We start from the raw sequence: 20,178 nt of genomic DNA on the forward strand, positions 1-20,178 counted from the left end.
CTTGTTTAATCTATCATATTTGACGTTGGCATCTTAAAAGTTGTGGGCTGGATTCTGCTATATTTCATAAAATGGTAATTTTTGGTACAAAAATAATTTTCATGCAGTCAAGGGGTTGTCTTTCAAGTGTGTGCAGCCAGAAGTATCACGGTAGACACTAAATGTCAGTATTTTAACTTGTTGAATTGTTTAAACCAATTTTGTTAAGTATATTTCTTGACAAAAGAGACAGAGTCTGAGATTAAGCCTACAAAAAACAGTTTAATCGGTAATTTTCAAATTATTGTCAATTATTGTGATTGTATCATTAACCTAAAAATGCTGGGGGAAGAGCTCGGTATGCTTCTGGATGTCCCAGCTGCAAGACAGTAACTTAAAATTTTAGCTTCTTTTCCCCTTATCCACCAAGTAAATTTCTGTTGCTCCTATCTGGGAAAAAAAATGTGGAGAGTGTGGAGACACACAGCCTGTGTGCATTAAAGTCTGCAAGTAAATAAAATGGTCGCATCGTTTATTGAAGTAACATGATGTTGGTGTTATACTTAGGATTTTTGAATGCTTGGTGTTGAGAAAACTGCAAACTAAGTCGGATCCAGCATTGACCTAGAAAGCATTGAGACCCTGCAGTATATTTGGTAAGTACAAATGCTTTTCTAAATTCAATTATTTTTAACTTGCTGGCAGATCTTTTCAAAGCCTTGCTTGTGATAGAATCACTTCCAAAGGCGTACTGTGTCCTACATCTGTGAATATAAAGCACTAAAGAAATGGTAAGCATCGCTATGACAAAATAACTTGCATAATATGTAAAGTTGTGCACTACTCCCTGACCTGCTCCAACTCCTTCATTTAATGTTGATTTCATTTTGATATAGGTTTGTCTTGCCATTTCCCCACTATATTTCACCAGACTGGTGAACTAGAGGGAAGACAAGCATAAACTCAATTCCGTTTGCTGTAATTCCCTAGATTTTAAAAGGGAAAGACGTTTATTTAATTTGTTTTGCAACCTGTGAGCTCATGAGGTTCGTTAATTTCTCAGGGAGTAAATATGTTCCGGTATTTTGTTCTTGAATTTATCACTTTTTTTCTATTTCCATTTAGGCTGGTAATTCAAGCTCTACCTCTTGCTTGAATGAACTCTGTGAGAGACCGCATCTGGGCTTTCTCAGCTCGGGGCACAGCTGTGCAGAAAATAGAGGTATTTTTTTTGCCTTGTTGCTCTTGTAATTGGCACCGCATGGCTTCAGGAGCACAGGCAGCACGTGGGTGTGGGTGGTGTCTGGGGGCACCTTGCCAAGGATGGCACTGACGCAGGCCAACGTACCTCTGCTACGGATACCAGGGTGGGCTTCTTGGGCGTGGGTGTTACTGGCCGGGGTGTGAGAAGCGCTCACGGACATGTCAGCCAGCCAGGCATTGTAGCCATGGAGGGAAAACTGTAGCCTACTTGTCTGCCATTTTCTAGCAGAAGGGACACGCAATTAGGTGAGGAAGTTTCATTAATGAGAACAGAAGTTCTCTTGAGGCCAGTTTATTAGCAGCTTTGGCGGGCGGGAGGTGTGGAAATGTTAGATTTAGAAGATAATCAGCCTGTATTTTTATCTCTACTTAAAATAGTAGAATGGAAAATTATCTTATCTCAGTAAACTGCTATTTTTCACTTAGTCAATTATTTTACCACCCAAAGCAGATGCCACACAAAGAGTCGTGGTTGGGAGGCATGTAGTTATTTATCTCGGTCAAAATGTCTCAGTTAAAAAGCTATCAGTAGGAGATAATAATAATAATAAATACATATGGCATTTGGCTAGATGAATACAAGATTATACTAGATAGAACACATTTCTGAAAAGAATAATTGTAACTAATTAGAAATCTCCAGTTACGCTTAGAGTTGTAAGAAAGTGAAATCAAATTTAATTATGCACGGTCTCAGTTGTGCCAAAGGTGTTATAAAGAATATCTTTATGGAGACATTCAGTATAAGAAACCGGCTGGTACTGTTATTAGCACACTGAGTTGCACATTTTCTTTATATCAGTTTAAAGTTTAATGATGGTATTTGTAGGGCTAATTACCAAGAGTCTGCACAGCACTCATTGAGGTAGTCACCTGAAAGGCAACCCTTTTTGCAACAGTAAGTTATTGATAGCTCCAGAGTAGCTTTGAGTAAATTCTTTATGTTGAGTAGATGTACAAACAGGCACTTGAAAGTGGCAGTATCTGCGGTCGTGCCCGCAGCTCCCTTGGCAGCACGCACAGGGAGCGTTGGTTCCTTCGCTCCCCCGTGCTAGCAGAGGGCTGCTGGCCAGCGTCAGGATTTCCCGTGAGGAGTTCAGCGCTGTGCTGGGAGATGCTCTGCAGAGGGTTATCTCAGGTGATAGGAACGGTCTGGGGGTCCGGGGGCTGGGAGCCAGGAAACGTGGGCGGGAGGAAGGCAAGCAGTCAGTAGCCGTAGATGTTCCCTGACAGCCGGTTGTCCTGGAGTGCTGAGAAGAAGGAAAGCTACCTGCTCGTAGCAACCCAAGATAAAATCTTAGTACTCAGCAAGAATATCTTGTGTCTCGTGCCTGAGAAAAAGGATTTGGGCTGGGCATCCCAGAGCATGAATCAAGAGCTTTTCCAGCAGCAGTTGGTGTGTCCTGGCCTGGGAGGTCGTGGTCTCCAGCGGTGAAAGCAGGTCGTAGGTACCAGTGTAGTCGTGGAGGAGAGCTGATCACGAGAAATATGCTGTGATGTCAGAGGGATGCGGCCCGAAGACTTGATGAAAAAAACCCTGTTACTTTTAGAAATGACACAGAAGTCAGGTGTGGTTTCTGGGCTGGGCTGCCCAAACCATTTTCCCATGCTTTCCTGGCAGCTCAGCCACATGTAACAGATTCTGTCCCCTGACGCCTCTGGAGGTGATGCTAACGACCTGGATAAATGAAGCTTTCAAATACATGCAAGTCTTCCCACTGATATCGTCAGGCCCTACGAGGGAAAGCCTTTTCTTCTCAGTTGTAAGAGCTTTTCTTTCCAAGAGCATTATGTGATTCTCAGCCCCAAAGGTGACTTTCCTGCCAATAATGATCCCTGCGGGCCACGGCCAGGCAGTTTTGTCTTTAAACCCTCCTGGCCTGACTCACTGGGACCCTCTTTCTTCTTCCCCACCTACCTTGAAGATGATAATCACAAGGCAACCATCCCTCTCGCTGCTCTCCCCTGCTTCGCTGGACCACATGAAAGCGTTAGCCCCAGGAGCTGGCTGCGGGGCTGATTCTTGATTAACAGCAGGAGGGGGTGGCAGGCACCACAGGCTCTGTGTGTGCCGTGGTGGGATTTATCCTTCTCAGCTGACATGCGGCGCTTAGCTCTTCTGCCATGTGGTGGATACGGAGCCAGCGCTGAAAGCCTCGGTTTTCAGTACCTCGGATCTCCAGGAGTGGCATATACCTCAAACCTGCCTTAAAAGAGAAAGGAGCTGCGGTGTGGATCTCAGCCTTGACCCGCAGCACGTTCCCGGCCTTTGCACTCCAGTGTCTGGGAGCGGGGAGGCAGCCGGCACAGCACGGGTATTGCTCCCAGCTGATCTGCAGGCAGCACTGGAAAAGAAGGGGTCGTTCCTGCTACTGAGAGTGGCTGACAGGAACTTGGGTGGGATTCACTTCTCACCACCTCAGAAACCTGCAAGCTATATACATCTGCAGCTGAGCGGTGCACTCTCGGCTTCCCTTATTAGTTAATGGAGGTGATTAGGTATTCTTAGGCATGACTCACCGGTCCTATTTTAGCTCTCTAAAAGCACATGATGGATTGTATGATGTCAATTAACTTTAAAGAGAGTCTAATGCGAGTAGCTCAGATGTGGACCTCTTAATTGATTTATCTGGATCAGTTCTACCCGTCTGCCAAGGTCTCTAAAGCACCAGGTATCTTCCAAGGCTAAAGCCAAGGCAAGCAGTGAGAGAGGCAGCGTGGGAAGCTGTCTTTTGCCTTGCGTTTCCCAGACAGCAGCGTCTCTTCAGGTGTGACTTTGGCAGCCCAACGCTGGAGTTGGCTGTGGTCATTCTGCACTGTCAAAAGTTGTGTTGGTCCTAGTCTAGGAGCAATGCAGTCTCCATCTGCACAACCTCGATCCTGCTGGGAAAAGAAAAGGATTTTTAGTTGCCTTCCCTCTCAGACATCTGCTTTTCTTTTGACAAAGCCCTCCCTCTCTCTTGCCCTGTCCCTGCCTTCCTTTTCCTTTATGGCACTCTGTCTTGACCCCTCCTGCTGCAGCCAAACCTGCAATTTTCTGTAGCTCCTCCGAGGCTGCTGATGATCCTTACCTCTGGCTGAAACTAAGCAAAGAGGCTCCCTGGCATAGAGGCAAGAATATCAGCTGCACCTCTATAGTGCAGCCACCGTGAGACCTGCAACAACATGTCCCCACACGTGTCCCACAGCCCCTTCTGCCTCCTGCTCCACATGCAGAGCTTGCTGTGGGCTGGAAGAGGCAGCAGGAGGGAAGGCCGGGTCATGCCGAGCGTTTCTAAGTTGATGAGAAGAGCAGGAATTCCCCAGTGGTGGTCCACATGCAGGGACCAGCCTGGGACCAGGTGTGGGCAGCAAAGCATATCCGTAGGAATGCGGTACAAAGATGATGAAAGGCTGGGAAGTCTTACACACCGCCATCTTCTCACAGCAGGTGCTCTTTGCCTGTGGATACAAACACAGGCATCCACCATCATTCTTCTGAAGCTGACATGGGACCAGGATGTTTTCCATGTGGGCAGAATTCATGCACAGCACATCTCTGAGCCTCTGGCTACACGGGGAACTGCACAAGCTCCTTGATGATACCGCAGGCCATCGACCATGGGTGGCTGCTGGCTGCCCGTACCTGGCCTCATGAACCACCGAAATGATCAGCTGGCCAAATGGTGTGTTATGGTGGTCTCGGGGCGAGCAGGCTCTAATGGTGGGTTATATGGAGACTGAGGAATGAGGCATTCTTGATAAATTGCTTGTAGCCTGAATGTTGGTGCATCTGTTCCTTCCCTTGCTCTGTAACCTGAAGGATTTAGCTTCAACTTTTTTCATCCCTCCTCGCACCATATAGTTGTCAGTGGCCTAAAACTCTGCTCAATGGTTTTTTCTCAATCTCATTCCTGGCCTGTGTGTCCATACCAGCTGTCTAATGATGGTATAACCGTGAGCTCTGAGAGCTGTCGTCCGTAAACTCAGTCTTACTGAATCCAATACCTGCTCTAAACTGGAGTATCTGTGTACTCGCACACACGCGGGATGGGTTTCCACTTGCTCTCTTCCCAGCTAACACAGTGAATCCTGGCTGGACTGAGCACGCTGAATCCTGCTTTGTTCTGCTCACCATTTGCATTCTGTTTCCAGGCTGTCATTCCAAGAGAGCTGAAGAACTTGGCCTGCCCAGGCTCTGTCAAGGTAGGGATCAGTGCTTTGATGAATTGCAGAGTCTTTGGATAAAGGGTGAATGTTGATCTGCATGGAAGGGGTTTCTGCTCTACAGGAGAAGTGCAGATGTCCAAGGATGTGTAGGGTGCAGAGAATCCACCTTGCGTGACTGATAGTTTACAAACCTGAGTTCACAGTGCGTGTCTGGCTGTTGTGTCAGAGCACAGCAATGACACAACTCCCAGCAGGCTCTGTCTCTCTTCTAGAGGGATCTTTCCCCAACAAGTGACCTCCTGCCACCACCTGAGCTGCTTCAGGCTTCCTGTTCCAGCGTGAGAAGATGTCTGACGTTACGGAGTGCTGATATGTGTCTGTGTCCCAGGACCCCGATTCCCAGTTATCTTCCTCAGCATAAGGAGAGAAGAGCACACACATGGCAGGTCCTCGCTGTATCGGTTACTGCACATCCAAAGTGTGTCCAAATACTAGAAGAATTTCTGTAAGGTAGCATAGAATACATAAAATACAAGTCATTTGGCACGCTTGGGGATCTCTGTCCTACAGTTCTTCCCCCTTCTGCGTCTCTTGTTGCTAATGAAACAGCTGCTCTTTGGTTTCAGGCTTTAACCTATTTTTAGATTCCTTTTATGCTGTTGGCCCTTTGAAATGCACAGGTTGCTGTGCAAGAAAGCCGGTGTCATTGCTGTGAGGCAAGAGGAAGGCCTGCAGGTGAAGTCCTGTCTGGTAATGAGAGACTGTCTCACCTATTCATCTCCTCCCTCCCTTGATGTCTATAAAGCAGCTCTGTTGCCTTGGGTGTGTGGTTGCATACCTTTTCTGCCATTATTTAAGCATCACAGCGACATCAGCCGCAGCCCTTCGTTAGCACGGCACCAGTGGTTGGCTCCCTCCGTTGCGGGGGGCTGTTTTCTTCACGCAGAGCCGGTGTGGTCACGGTGCATGGGCCTGTTCCCGCTGCAGAAACGCGCTGGCCCAAAGTGGAAGAGGAGGTGGAGGAGCTCCGATGTCAAGGAGAGAAGCTGGAGAACAGTGCAGAAAGCAGGAAGCTGGGAGTGAAACAGGGGCAAGCGGAAGGCAGGGTTTATTTAGTGGATGAGCTGATGGGTTCTGATAGGGATGTCGGACGTAGCCTTTGTGCAGTAGGGTTTCACGCGACAGGATGTGGGTGGGCAAGTAGAGTATCACCACCGAAATAGCCAAGTTGTCCCAAAGACTGCGGGTGCCAATAGATACCAAATCCAGAGTTGCTGAATCGGTGTCTGCTCTGATCTGGCCGATGTGACCATAGGTGTTTGGATTGCTGTAGTTATAAATGTGATAAGAATCATTGCGTTACTTCATTAGTTATTTACCGCCTACAATTAATTAGTTCAGCACTAAACTAACTTAAGCAGTGGATCCTCATGGGGTGTTACAGTTTGTAGGCTGAAGGCCCAGCTGTGTCTCAGCTGACACCAATGAACACGCTGTGGCTAACTGAAGTGGGAGGAATCATACCTAGGGTCTTGGCTGCAGTACTGAGCTGACTCGGTATTGACACCTTACTCATTTCTTTAAAAACCCAAGCCAGGCTCAGCACATTTTGGTTGATTTAAAAATAAAAATTCTTGTTGCTTCCTGGCTTCTGAGTTTTAGGCTCCTGAAAAATGTTTCTGAACTGATCGAACAATTTTATCCTTCCAGACAGGCCTTTAGTCTCATTGCTGCCGCCGTTACTGCCTTGAGGCAATAAAAGAGGATTTCTGTTTTCTCTACATCCCCGCACTGACGCACAGTCTCATTGGAATCATCTCCAGCATATCTGCTGAGTCCTGGCTAAAGTCATGGAGATCTCAGCACAGCAGGGTTTGGTTTTCTTTTTACAGTTGAAAAATGTGGTTTGAATTCTGTGCTACAGAGACCGAGCAAAGAAACGTGTGCCTCTGAGCTGTAATGGCTGCTATGGCAGAGTCATGCGAGCTCGGTGATGTGTGGGCAAGTTTGTACGCGGAGGAAATTACCGGTCATCTGGAACACCCTTGGTTTGCTGTTGGCTTGGCGTAGGTTCCTACACTGATGAAAGGACATTGTAAGTTGAATTTTTCAGGGCCTGTGTGTGTGGTATTACACAGAGTGCAAATACCTGCCATGATTTCCCCTGTTTAGAATAAAACTGTCTGTGCCACCTGTATGAGTGTTTGCATCCTTCTTTGCACAGTAGATGACGAAGCCAAGAAAGCCACAGTTTGGTAAGGAGTTAGATGGCTGGGAAAAATATTTCTTAGGATTATTAGTGCTAATTCAGATCTGCTTTTCCTGCCTTCACTCCCAGTATTTTAATAAAGTATCAGGCATTTGCTTTCACCCCAGGAAGTGTCCCAGGGCTGGTGCTGCCTGAGGGAGGGCATAAGCAGGACCTGGGCACAGGAGCTGGACCTGCCTGGGCACCTTTTTCCCTCTGCAAGCCCAGCAGAAAAGGGGGGGGGGGGGGGGGGGGGGGGGGGTGAATGAAAAAGGGGAGTTGTGAGCACCCCCCTGCAAGGCTTGAGGCAGAAAGGGAGCACGCAGAGGGACTGGGCCTGGGGACAGCAACCTTCACCTCATGTGCGGGAGAAGGAGCGGTTGGGCTCTGGTTTGACCGAGGTCGGATGTGCCCTGTGTGGGGCCAGGACCGATGACAGAAGCCAACCAAGCACCAAACCGGCACCGTGCCTCACCCGTGCTGAAGTGAAATAAATTGAGGCAGCGTGCTCCAGGCAGTGACCACGTTGCTTCTCCATGCAGGGCCCTTCAGCTTATACGGGATGGCGAAGGACGCTCTAATGTAATGGGGTGACCTCAGATAATGCCCACCCCCACACAAAAATACCACCCCACACCACAAGCCACAAAGAACCCTGGTGGCTTGGATGAGCCACAGTGATAACTGGTGACCTCAACGACCCAAGCTGACGTTTCAGGGCAACATTGGCCTCTGCTAACCCCTTGGTAACCTCTAGTAACCGCGCATGCTAATTGGCAACCTCTAGTAACCCCACATCAGAACTTTTTGGGTAATGTTGACCTGAAGTAACCCCTTGGTGACCTCTAGTAACCTCGCATGCTAATTGGCGACCTCTAGTAACCCCACATCAGAAAATTTTGGGTAACGTTGACCTGAAGTAACCCCATTGGCGACCTCTAGTAACCCTGCATGCTAATTGGCGACCTCTAGTAACCCCACATCAGAAATTTTTGGGTAATGTTGACCTGAAGTAACCCTTGGTGACCTCTAGTAACCTCACATGCTAATTGGCAACCTCTAGTAACCCCACATCAGAAAATTTTGGGTAACGTTGACCTGAAGTAACCCCATTGGCGACCTCTAGTAACACCACATCAGAAATTTTTGGGTAACGTTGACCTGAAGTAACCCCATATGCTAATTTGGTCCCACTGAGCCCACAAGGGCCCCTTGAGGTCACCTGAAGATCAAGGTGCTTTGGGCATCTACTGAGGTCATCTTGGTACACATAATCACCTTTGGACTCACCTGGGGCCCAAGATTAAAGCCTACAATCATCTGGCATCCCCACCCTGTCTACCAATAGTCATTTGAGGTCAGCAAGGTACCAGTTATGTCCCCAGATGACCCAAGGTCAATTGCTGTTGAAGTGCAGCCCCCTCAGCCACTCTGCAGCATTGATGGCAGTTGAAAGGAGTTGGCCTGGAATGAAACCAGTTGGAGATCTGGGGTTTCCAACTCCCCCTAAGCACAGCCTGCAGCATGGCCTTTCGAGAGGAGCACATAAAGAGAAAGAAGCATGCCCCCCCCCCCCCCCCCCCCGCCTTCCCTGAAAGCAAGCACAGTTTAATGAAAGGGTAATGTCAAAAATGGAAAAAGGGCATCAGCCATTCTTTATTTCAGGAGGGAAGGACAAGAAGTCGGCTTGTTTTCCTCAGCATCCTCCATCTGCACGGCCTCTTCACCCCACACAGCTTTTGTGGAGTCTCCATTCCTGGAGGCCTCTGACTGCAGCCAGCCCACCACCTCTCCTCTTCGGCCTCTTGTAAAGCATTGCTGGAGTCTGTTCAGCTTCCCGTCGTTCACCTTCTGATTTTGGCTGCTAAAACCAGTTAATGGCACCTTACTTAGCGGTTGCCTTTTAGGAGGAAGCTACACAGGGAACACATTTCCTGATATCCCTGCATGTTGCTGGAGGAGCAGCACCGTCTGCTCGGAGGCTCCCTGCATCTCACAAACACTTGGGCCTCCTGTGGCAACCACCTGTGAGTTGTTCAAAGCTAGATTCATGTTCGCTTCATGTATTTTGAGATACATTGCATAAGCTCTCCTTAAAAAAAGAGACAACAAAAGAAACAGTGAGGGGGGGCGGATGGAAAAAAGACCACAATGCAAATTATTCCAGAGGGGAGGAGGGAGACTGGCTCTAGGGAAGAAAATCAGACAATGCAAAGCCCAGATGTTTGGTTCCAAACGCGTGGGCTTTGAACATCACTCACTAAAGCCAAAAGCTCCCTTTCCAGCTTTTCCCTCCTCACCTTTTTGTGAGCCACATACTGCTGTAGTTACTAAGAGCATGGAGAGCACAAAACCCTGAAACCCAAGAGGACTCAGCTTCTATCCAGGTACGAAAATACAGATGAAGATGCTTCCATTCTGTGTTAACCTGTTGAAAAACCACAAGATGACAGTGAGCATCCAGCAGCTCCCCAGAGAGCCCCAGGGCACGGGAGCCAGGGCAGCACAGGGCAAGGCACATCCGTGAGCGTAAAGGAGGCACAACCTTATTTAAAACAATAACTAGCATTGCAGCATTTTTTAGATGCCTCTCAGAGGGTAAGCAGACCCATAAATTGTGGCCTGCTTTGTCATGTCCTGCAGCAAAATGTACCACAGGCCAGATCCTGCACCCTCCAAATCAATGGCAAAACCCATACCGACACACAACCATTTTGTAAAACACCATCAGCTTCCAGTTTCAGTCCCCACTCTGTGTTTAATTGGTTTGCTCATCCTGTCAGAAAAAAAATTATTCTAGTGTGGCTCCAACGAAACCAGTGGTCAGAGCAGAGCATCGGATGGTGTCCGTGGACTTCATGAGTCTGCCAGACACTTCTTCAGAACGCAATATGCAGGAAAGAAAAATACCAGGTCCTCAGGTAAACTCTGGGCAAGCCAGGTAATGCCAGCGGTGTTGGTTTGATTGAAAATGTTGTTTGGGCCTTTATTTAATAGTTTAGGTACAGAGCAGACTTCTTTTCATTACCATTTTAAATAGACATTACCACTGTTATTAATAACTTTCATGGTATTTACACCCTCCAGCAATTTTATTATTTATCCTTAAATTATAAATGTTCTGCTTTTCTCTGGCATCTTATTCATTATTTGAGCGGGTTTTTTTGCTAGAACTCAATAATAAAACATCCAGGAGAACCATATACTTGTGAAATAAAAAAGCAATGGAACGGAAACCAAACACCTACTGGTCAGCAGGAGAGCAGAAGTCACGTTCAGCTCCCAGCAACCTGCCAGTCAGCCTGGAATATCGCCACAAAATCCACGCAGTTATGCTACCTTCAGCACCAATGCTTCGAGCCAGATGCAGCCCATGTGTGCATGCGCGCGTGTCATTTGCGCTGGGGGGAATACCTGAAATACTGCAGCTGCAGAACCCCTTCCAGCAGCAGAAGTTGCTTGTTGCTTGAATGACAAGCACCCAAGAATAAATGTGGCTTGGAATCGTCCCACTGACTCACTCATGCCACGCAGCAAAACGGTTCTTTGCTCTCTGGAGCTCAGCCGTGCTGCTCTGTCCTTGCCTGTCCAGACCGACACCCGCGTAAGTTGGGAACGAAATGAGATGACAACAGCTCACCCTAAACACAACATGTTCCCCGCTGGTTTGTGTTTATTCAACAGACAGAGCCAAGTAAATGGTGTGACCTGCACACTCTGCTTAGAGAGTTCTCATCTTATCGAAAGGCAACGTTTTGGTAATCTCAGCTGCGCCTCCAGGACCCCGGGCTTAGTCTGCGTCGATAGCTGGGGCCTGAAGTTAGCTCCTCGGATAATACCCCACGGAAGCAGCAAGGCTGAAGGAAGCAGCCTGGAAATAAGCTGTGGTGGAAGATACATTGAAATGCAGATTCAGGAAAGTGGTAGCTACTTAGCCTCGTGAAAGACAGAGCATTCATTCAAGAACCCAAGTGCAACTCTCTCTTATTTAAATGTATTGGTTGACTGAAGTGGGAATACTCGAAGCAGATTTTTCTCCCATTGAGCAAGTACCAGCTGCAGCATCAGAAAGAAGCCAGGGGAGCGAATACAGCTGGTTCCCTTCCTTGCTGTGGCCTCGACGTGGTCTCAGAGCACCCCAAAGGCTGCCCTAGGCTCTGCCGTCTGGTAGCAGATCCCAAAAGATGAGAATCGGTGATGATGACTCCAGTAAGAGACAACACCCATATCTCCTCCTGCCTTGATATGACTTCAGAAGAATTTTCTTATGGATGTGGGAATACCTTTCAGATCTATCAAGAGTATTATAATATGTAGAAAATTCAGTCACACTATGGCATCTCCAACTCAAAAAATAGCTCGATCTTGTCCTTCTCTGGCACTTCTGCATCAGTAAAGCTACCACTGAACCTTTGGCGGTTATTCAAAGAGCAGCAAAACCTGTTGGGAGCCAGGAATTATTAAATGATAAAGGGCTACACAGAACAAATGCGACTAAGTAAGGTCTAAATGAGACATCAGCAGCTAAAAATACAAACATCAAAGAGAGAATATTAGAAACAACTGGATGATATAAAAGAACAATGAAGCATTGTCTTTGTAGCAGAAAGCCTTTCTGACAAAAAAATATGTGTAAGTGTACAGAACTGATTCCTAGAGGAAATGCTGGCAGCCCATTGATGGAGCAGCCAAACGTAGGCTTATGGAACCACGAGAAATTCAATGCAGGACAGAAAAAACATATCTAAGAAGTGCGTGCTGTTTCTAACTTCTGTTAGTGCTGGGTGCTGAGGGACTACGAGTTCTGAGCAAGCTATAATTAGAAAGCAACATGGGCCTCAGAAGTTATTCCTATTTCAGCTGTTTCTAAGGGCACTTTTAATTGGCATTATTCAAACACAAACTCCCCCAGACATGAGTAACGACACAATCTTCAATGCTCTCCTAAATTATTCCAAGTTTCTCAGTGAGAGATTATTTTAGCATGAGCTAGTTATCTCCTTTTGGACATTTAAAAAAATAAGAGAGCAACTTTGGCAGATACTGAGCTGAACCTTCCTGGAATTGGCTTGCAGTGAAAAAGAGAGAGAGAAGTAGCTCAGGAAGGGAATCAAGGAATAAGCAACAGAAAGAGTGTTGGAAGGAAAAGCTTCAATGTGTTTGTAAGACTCTGAGGAGCACTGAGATATATGTATATATGTGTAAATATACATATATATCCATAAACACCTTGGAATAGAATGAAAAACTGCCTTCAGGGTTGGTGGTCTGGCTGCAGAAACGGGTGTCAGCCAGGAGCAGAGAGCTGCTGTTTGTACCCCTCTCACATCTGACACAGCAGATTCGTGTGACTGAACATAACTTATCAAGGATGTCTGACTCTATCACCAGTTTCTACATTTCATCAAAATATAACATTCTTTCATTATGGACTTGCATCAAAAGAATAATAATAGCTAAAACAAATTCCTCATTTTCCAGAGAGCTCACTATTAGACAATCCTGATACGACTACTCAGGATGCAGTGACTTTGAGCAATGGCTTTCTCTTATCATATATTTGTGAAGCAAAATTGCTTCCTGATGTAAATTAATAGCAGTGGCTTGTAAGAAGCACAAACTCTATGCATGTACGTTACTATGAAACGTGCTACAGAAGCGTTTATTTCGTTAAGCTACGAAAGACCCTGCAGGACGCACTGAGCAGCTAATAGCAAGCTGAGGAAGGGAAAAAAGCGCATCTGTCTCCTACTCAGCTCAGGAAGCTTCACAACACTGAAATTTTGCAGAGTCCTGGCATGTGCCAGCTCACAGAGAGCTGCTGCAGAGGAAACAGCAACCTGCGAGGCAGGTAAGGCTGTGTTCTGATTCATACCCCACTGGGACTTAATTAACAGATCGGTTGATGTTTTCCAATTCTCTGAAAACAGACACGTGCTGGATAGCAGCAGGGCATGTGGTACAAGCTCCAAACATCGTGCACCATCGAAGGACACATGCCTATTTACGTTTTCAGTAGAAATCCAAACCTCTAACAACTTTAAATAAGGGTCCCTTTGCAGCTTTATTGGCGGCAGACAAAGTTCTTGCACTTTCAAAGCAGGCTATGACATTTCTGACAGAGAGGAATGTGCATTGTCAGACCTGCTGCAGCCATCACGGAAAGCTGAAGGCCGTACTTCTCCTGCTTGGGACATTTTTCAGCACAACAGGGTCACAAGGACGGAAATGCAGTTCTTTTCCCTTAATTTGTTTTTCCATTCACCATGGGATAAAGCCCCTGTCTGAACACCATTTGTCCTAAAAAGGATCTCTCAAGCAAACTGAAAACAGGCCAGTTGCCTGCAGCAACTTCATGCCATCTTAGTATGGTATTTGTAGTAGAGGTGATCTATCCTTCTCAAGGCTGAAAAAACAAGCATATTTTATATGAAAAAAATGCGCAGCCCTTCCGTTAGGTTTTGGCAGCATTTTTAGGAAATCTCTGAATTTCTAAATAAATAAAAGTAATACTTTAAATATTTAGTTCATGTAGAGTTCCGGTTCTCTGAGCCCCTCAGTAGTTTAGAAATCGTGTCTACGTATGGGCAGGTGGGAGTCACACCTCCCCGCAGGAGCCGCATTCTCCATGACTGACATGCCTCTGCCCGCCTCTCCATGGGAAGGCTTCGGACCTCGAGGAAGCGCAGGCTGGGTCTTCCTCCTGTTTCTCCTTACCCGGAGACGCCGCTTACGCTACCTTGTTAACTGCCATAAATGGCTCCTATGGAAAGAATGAGAATGTGATTACGATGCGTCACACGGCCCGAGGAACACGAATCTGCATCGTTCACCCCTCTGCAGCTTAGCACCTCGCAATGAAAGCCACAAGGGGAACCTGAAAAGCGACAATTTGGGCTCCAGATTAAAAGAATTCTTGAAATTTCAAGGAAATGAGGCCTGAACTTTAGGCTTAATTACTCAGTGAGGCAGTTACTACATGCAAATATTGTTTTCAGCTCCAGACATAAGCACCTCCGAAATAGCTGAAGCTGTTGTTTTGGTTATAGTATGCTTCTAACAAGAACTTCTGCATTATAAACGTAAAGGATTACAAAATAATATGAGAAATAAGGACCTACAAAATAGGTCTTTATTCATAGTATTCTTCTCACTGTAATAAGGTAGAATATTCTTACATCAAGGTCAGCTCTTTGATTCAGTAGTGTCAAGTGCCTTAGAAACGCTGCTAAATAGGCACATTTATCAATAAAAATCAGCCATTTGTATTGAGCCCTTTTTACAGTAGGTAGCTCCGTCAGCATGCAGAGCAAGGTCAAAGTCAAGAGGGTGGCCATGATGCCTGTATTCATGTCCTCCGCTCATTTAAAAGATCACCACATTTCTACTTCATCACATTTAAAATACAAATGAATTTCACAACTCAGATTGAAATCCATGAGCAATTAAAAAACTTTGTGAGTCTAACACCATTATCACTGTATTAGAAAACTAGACTAGAGTATCATTGCTCTGACAACATAGCAAAAAATGGTCCCATAATTGACACAGGACAGATAGCTGAAAAGGAAAATAATGAAGTTGCCCAGGGTGAATTTGAAGCAGCAAAGTCTTTTAACTAAAGACAAAATAATTGGAAAGTTTTAGCTAAGAAATAATGGGAAAATGAGCAGAAGACTACCATAGAAATAACTTGTGTAGGCTTAGATAAAAAATAGAGCAATTGAGACTTGAAGACAGCACTGGCAGTGATTAGAAAAGTAGAGACAGAAAATTAGAGAAAATGACAAAATGTTATGCATAGATGCCGCCCTCTTTCAAGTCATTGTTTTCTATGGAGTTGTTCAGAAAGTAAGGTGCGAGTTGGGAAAGGGGGTGAAGAAACGAGGCCGCCCCATTGCAGAGACAATCTTCCTCCGATGAGGAGTAAACCGCCTCTGGATTAACGGCTTCCTGTGGTGCTGGGCTGCACAACGCGTTATCTGCACTGTTCTGTTTCCTCGTCTGCCCAGCCTCGGACAGCAATAGGGGCACACACCGCAGCGTGCCCAAGTCCTGTGCAGGCACGTCACCAACGCTTAACACGTCCCCAGGCACCGGACTTCGCACCCATGCAGAGCAATGCTAGCTGGCGACACACGTGCAAGTGAACTGGACGCGTGGTTTGCAGCCAAAATCTGACGTCTGCGCAGGAGCAGCTGATCTGGGTACAGGGTATGGCATTTCTCTGCAATCCTCAGCGGAAAATACTGTCTCAAGTGAGTTGCCTAACATTTGGAAGAACTAGGTACATCACTATATTCTTCTTTTCTTTTTTTTCCCCAGACAAATTTCTGAGAAAGTCAGAGTAACACCTCTGGGCAACACACGTGGCATCTCTAAGCTTGTTGGTTTCGTTCGCTCTGTCATCACCGCTGTTTTGCTTATTACATCTCAATCTTTCAGCCAGTTAAGTCCTTGAAACAAACTGGCAAAGAGAAAAGAATCATGTAAGCAAAATATTATTCTGTACTCAGCAACCATTTTGTAAACAGTTCCCACCGACATCAACACCAAACTCGTGTGAGCATTATAACCAAGGGGGCTTGGCTGTAGTCCTGCTTGGCAGCAGAGTGGTTTGGGCACAGCTCGGCTTCACACAGCCTGTGACCCGAGTGGGCTGCAAAGGCGACTCCCTTCTCTCTACAGGCACTGCTTATTCAGGAGTAAATCATCTGCTGCCGGACCAGAAAACAGCCTCACATCCCCAGTTCTTTGTCTGCTTCCTCAGGGGTCCTTCAGCTTGCTGGGAAGATGCTCCCCACGCCCCTGTGTCTGGGTACCCTTCACCAGTACGAATGAAGTGGCCTGGGGCTGTAGCTCTGCCCTCTCCCTCCCACCTTATGCTCCCCCGGGAAAGCTCCACGAACTACAGCTTCATTTTGCACTCCTGCTAGCAGCGACGTGTGTGTGCATGCAGGGGAAGATATCAGAGGCTCCGGCTTCAGCAGAATAACGGAGGTAAACTTCCACTGGCTGCTGTTTCGCTGAAGCTGTTACTAAAGTATATCAGAGAAGGAAAAAACCTCCACCCTGCTGTCACATCCCTGGTGCCCCTTTATAAAGGCAATATATAAACTGGAAGAACATAAAGGGCAACATCTAGAAGAATGTAGTAGTGTTGGCACATTGTAAGTGATGAGCAGCAACACACCTAACCTCCTCGTAAGATACAGTTACAGCAGTAATATTTTTTTAATCAGCCAATCCCACTGGTTCCAATTTTCTGCAGATTGTCCAGTCTTTGCTTAGATTTTCCTTTGCTACAAATTTTATTTTCTATGAATTGGTGCAGATGTGCCTGCAGAGGGATTTTTCATCAATAGATGCTGTTAACTCACAACTAATAAGTTGTCAGGAGCACTGTACTCTTTTTTATAGATGATCCTTTCATAAAAGATACATTTAAAACCATCAGCAACACCCATGACCAAATATATAACACATATACATAACAGAATTATGCTTTCCTACAAAAGTTAGGGAAGATCTCAGATGAAAGATTCGAAACCTTTAGCTTAAGAATATGCATATGTATCAGCATCTTACAGTATCTGTTCATTCAGTATTAAAATTGATTGAGGACGGTTACTAATAACCACATCACTTGCTCCTGCCTCTTCTCTCCACTCTTTTTAATATCCTTTAAATCTTTAATATAAGCTTTTCCCTTTGCTGTTTCTACCCCAAGGTTAAAGATTTTTATTTCCACCTGGTAGCTGAAAATGGAGTTTTGAAATAAGCAGCGGTGGTTGCAAGGATTGCATGAAGGTTGGATGAACAATTAAGATAATGGTGGGACTATCCAGCTGAATAATCACCGAGATAATGATTGCTGTCCTGGAACACTGTATAAGGTATGGAATAAAGAGGAAAATCAAAAGGAATTCCCTTTGAATAGATGCTTGGCACTGCTGAGTGCTGCAGCAGCATATCTGAATGATAAAGGATGTTCACTAAGACAAAAGCAGTATTCTTTGCTAGAGAAGAGGAGGATTTAATTTGTTGCTTCTCCCCCCCTCCCCCATTCATATTTCAAATGCAAAGTGCTACTTTCTTAGATGTTCAGCTATTGTTTGAAAGGATATGCTCCAAAAGAAAAAAGAAAAAAAAGAAAACAGTGCTTTTACCTTTACCGTGCCGGAGCACAGAGGTAGCAACAAGCTGCAGAGAGGATGTACTTGGGAAGCCTGTACAGGAGGAACCACTCTTTGTGCTGGTTCTCTCTACGGTAACAAGTAACAGCTTGAGGCAGAAGGAATATGGGCTATAATCTGGGTTTGATTCCCTGGCTATCTGGGCGTGCACACTTCCTGGGGCAGGTACAATACTATGGCATCCCCTGATCGGAATTTGTTAATCCAGTAGGTTTACATTCTCTGAGAAGTGGGGCTCCAGACCCGTTAACTACAGCTTCTTCTCAGGGAGCCAAATTTTAACGTTTGTGTTTGCCTCACTCACCGCTGCTGTGAGTCACTGCGGTGCCACAGTCCCCAATGCGCTGGGTTCCTGAAGCCTTCGCTACTGAGGCACCACCTTCTGCAACCCAACAGTCTTCTCAATTACATTTGTAGATTTTTATTACTTGGAATAAATTTTGATCTATATCGTTTATTGAACTGGTCTTAATTTGTTGTTTGGGCTTTTTGGTTTTTGTTTTTGGTGGGTATTTTTTTGGTTTTTTCTTTTAGCTGTTTTTTTCTAATAAGAGTTTACTAATCAAATTGCAGGAGTCTGCTTGTTAATACAGTGGGTTCAAATTTCTTATGGTTTTAAGATCCGCTGTTTTGGACTGGAGGGGAAAAAAATGCATTGTTTTGCTACAGTCTCCAGGAGAGCCAAGCCCTCCATTTTTGCTAACCTTAATGAGGCAGCAGTCTATCCCCAAAGTCCAAATGACATTTTTCTGAAATAGTTCAGGCAGAATATATTGAACATGCATCCTTTGCAATATACTTGCTAACAAAAGTAAAGATTTCAAATGACCTTTGCCAGGCCCTGTGTTTACCAGGGGTATTAATTAAACTTCCATGGGAAAGTCCACCAGGATTACATGAGAACATATATTACATAAGAATAACATCCCTCTGACATACCTAGCCTATTTTGGGTGTCATTTAACTGACAGTACAAGCTATTTGCGACCTGTCACCCTTTTCATTAGTCAATCTAAAACCTCAGTATTCTTGGCTTAAAAATCGAGACAGGATTATAGACCTCTAGTTTAGCAGTAGCAATTTTCCATTTCACTCAGCATGACGCAAACCACCAGATGCTCTGAAGGTGCTTAGATACCTGCATTGGCTGGCTGATATTGCATTCTGTGTGGTCCTGGGCAACATTAAAAACAAACAAAAAAAAATCACGTATACCAAATCATCTATCTATCAAGCTAAAATTGATTTTTCAACAGTTTCATAAGTACAATGTTCAGCACTTGTCTCTAAACTTATCATTTTGTACGATAGAGGCAAACTGTACATGCCTGAAAACATGCAAACCTTCTGACTGTGAGAGGTGTTTTCTTCCACTCTACAAAGCAATAACTTCACCTATAAGCTCAACATCCTACCTTTACTATTTCAGTAGCACTGGAGGAGGAGAAGAGGAAGCAGTGGGCAGCTATCTTTGGGTCCTCATACCCCAAGTTAGAATATATTAAAATGTACTTTTCTGTCCTCTAGAAGTGGACTTGGAAATGGCAAAGCAAGCCAAACTGAGTGAAATTTGTCTCTAGAGGCAGTAAAACATGTGCAACACAGTATAAGCTCCTTCATGCCTTCCGCTGAGGAGCCTTCCTTACCTAAAAGGACGGGTGACCGTCACTGTAGCTGTGAGAGTTTGTATTACAGCTGAAGCTCCATCCCACCGGTCTCACAGACAGGGTTGCTTTGTGATGCTACGTGTGGCCCCAGGTCACATTCTCCTAGAAAGCATTTGCATGTTTGTCTACAAAGTTTGGGAATTTATGCTACAGGAATGTATTCATCTGTCATCACTGCAGCCTTTGGGAGGCACCTCGCTTGCTTCTCCTGGCAGACTTTCCCCACTGGGCTTTACAGAGCAGCTTCTGGAATAAGGAAGGATGATTCTGTACAAACTTCATTAAGATCTCCATTTAATTCTGCATTCCCAACGAAATTTTAAATTCAAAACAGACAGGAGCAGATAGTAAGCTGAATACTTCATCTAATTCATTAATCCAATGTTTTACATTTTTGTTTGAAAAGGAGTGTCGAAGCACACTAAAATTGCATATAAAGAAAACAGAGGGAGAAAACAAAAGCTCAGAGACAGATAAGCTACTCTGAGATAGGAAGAAATGCAAATCTCCTGTGCCTACATTGGAAAGAGAAACATACATTTAAATGACTAACTGATCCTACATTTTTTGTGAACACTCTCAATAAGCAGAGAGGTTTTTTGTTTTTCTCTCCCTTCATGTATTTATGGAATACTCTTTGTGGCAATTTAAAGACACTTGTGTGTTCTTCTGAGAA

The 20,178-nt window shown here is 45.3% G+C and overlaps 2 long non-coding RNA genes across 2 annotated transcripts in view; one reads left to right on the plus strand and one right to left on the minus strand.

Annotated features, from left to right (window-relative positions):
• The first annotated feature begins 501 nt into the window (after positions 1-501).
• LOC142362095 (uncharacterized) lies at positions 502-7,497 on the plus strand. Its single transcript, XR_012764654.1, has 4 exons — positions 502-635; positions 1,105-1,201; positions 5,377-5,427; positions 5,664-7,497. It is a non-coding gene; the product is annotated as an uncharacterized LOC142362095 (long non-coding RNA).
• Positions 7,498-14,230: 6,733 nt separating this feature from the next.
• Positions 14,231-20,178, minus strand: part of LOC142362101 (uncharacterized) — a 172,908-nt gene continuing 166,960 nt past the window's right edge. Inside the window, exon 5 of the long non-coding RNA XR_012764674.1 lies at positions 14,231-14,402. This is a non-coding gene — a long non-coding RNA (uncharacterized LOC142362101). The remainder of the gene's footprint in view (positions 14,403-20,178) is intronic.

The sequence above is a fragment of the Opisthocomus hoazin genome, chromosome 7 (assembly GCF_030867145.1).
Source record: "Opisthocomus hoazin isolate bOpiHoa1 chromosome 7, bOpiHoa1.hap1, whole genome shotgun sequence".
Classification (NCBI taxonomy): Eukaryota; Metazoa; Chordata; class Aves; order Opisthocomiformes; family Opisthocomidae; genus Opisthocomus; species Opisthocomus hoazin.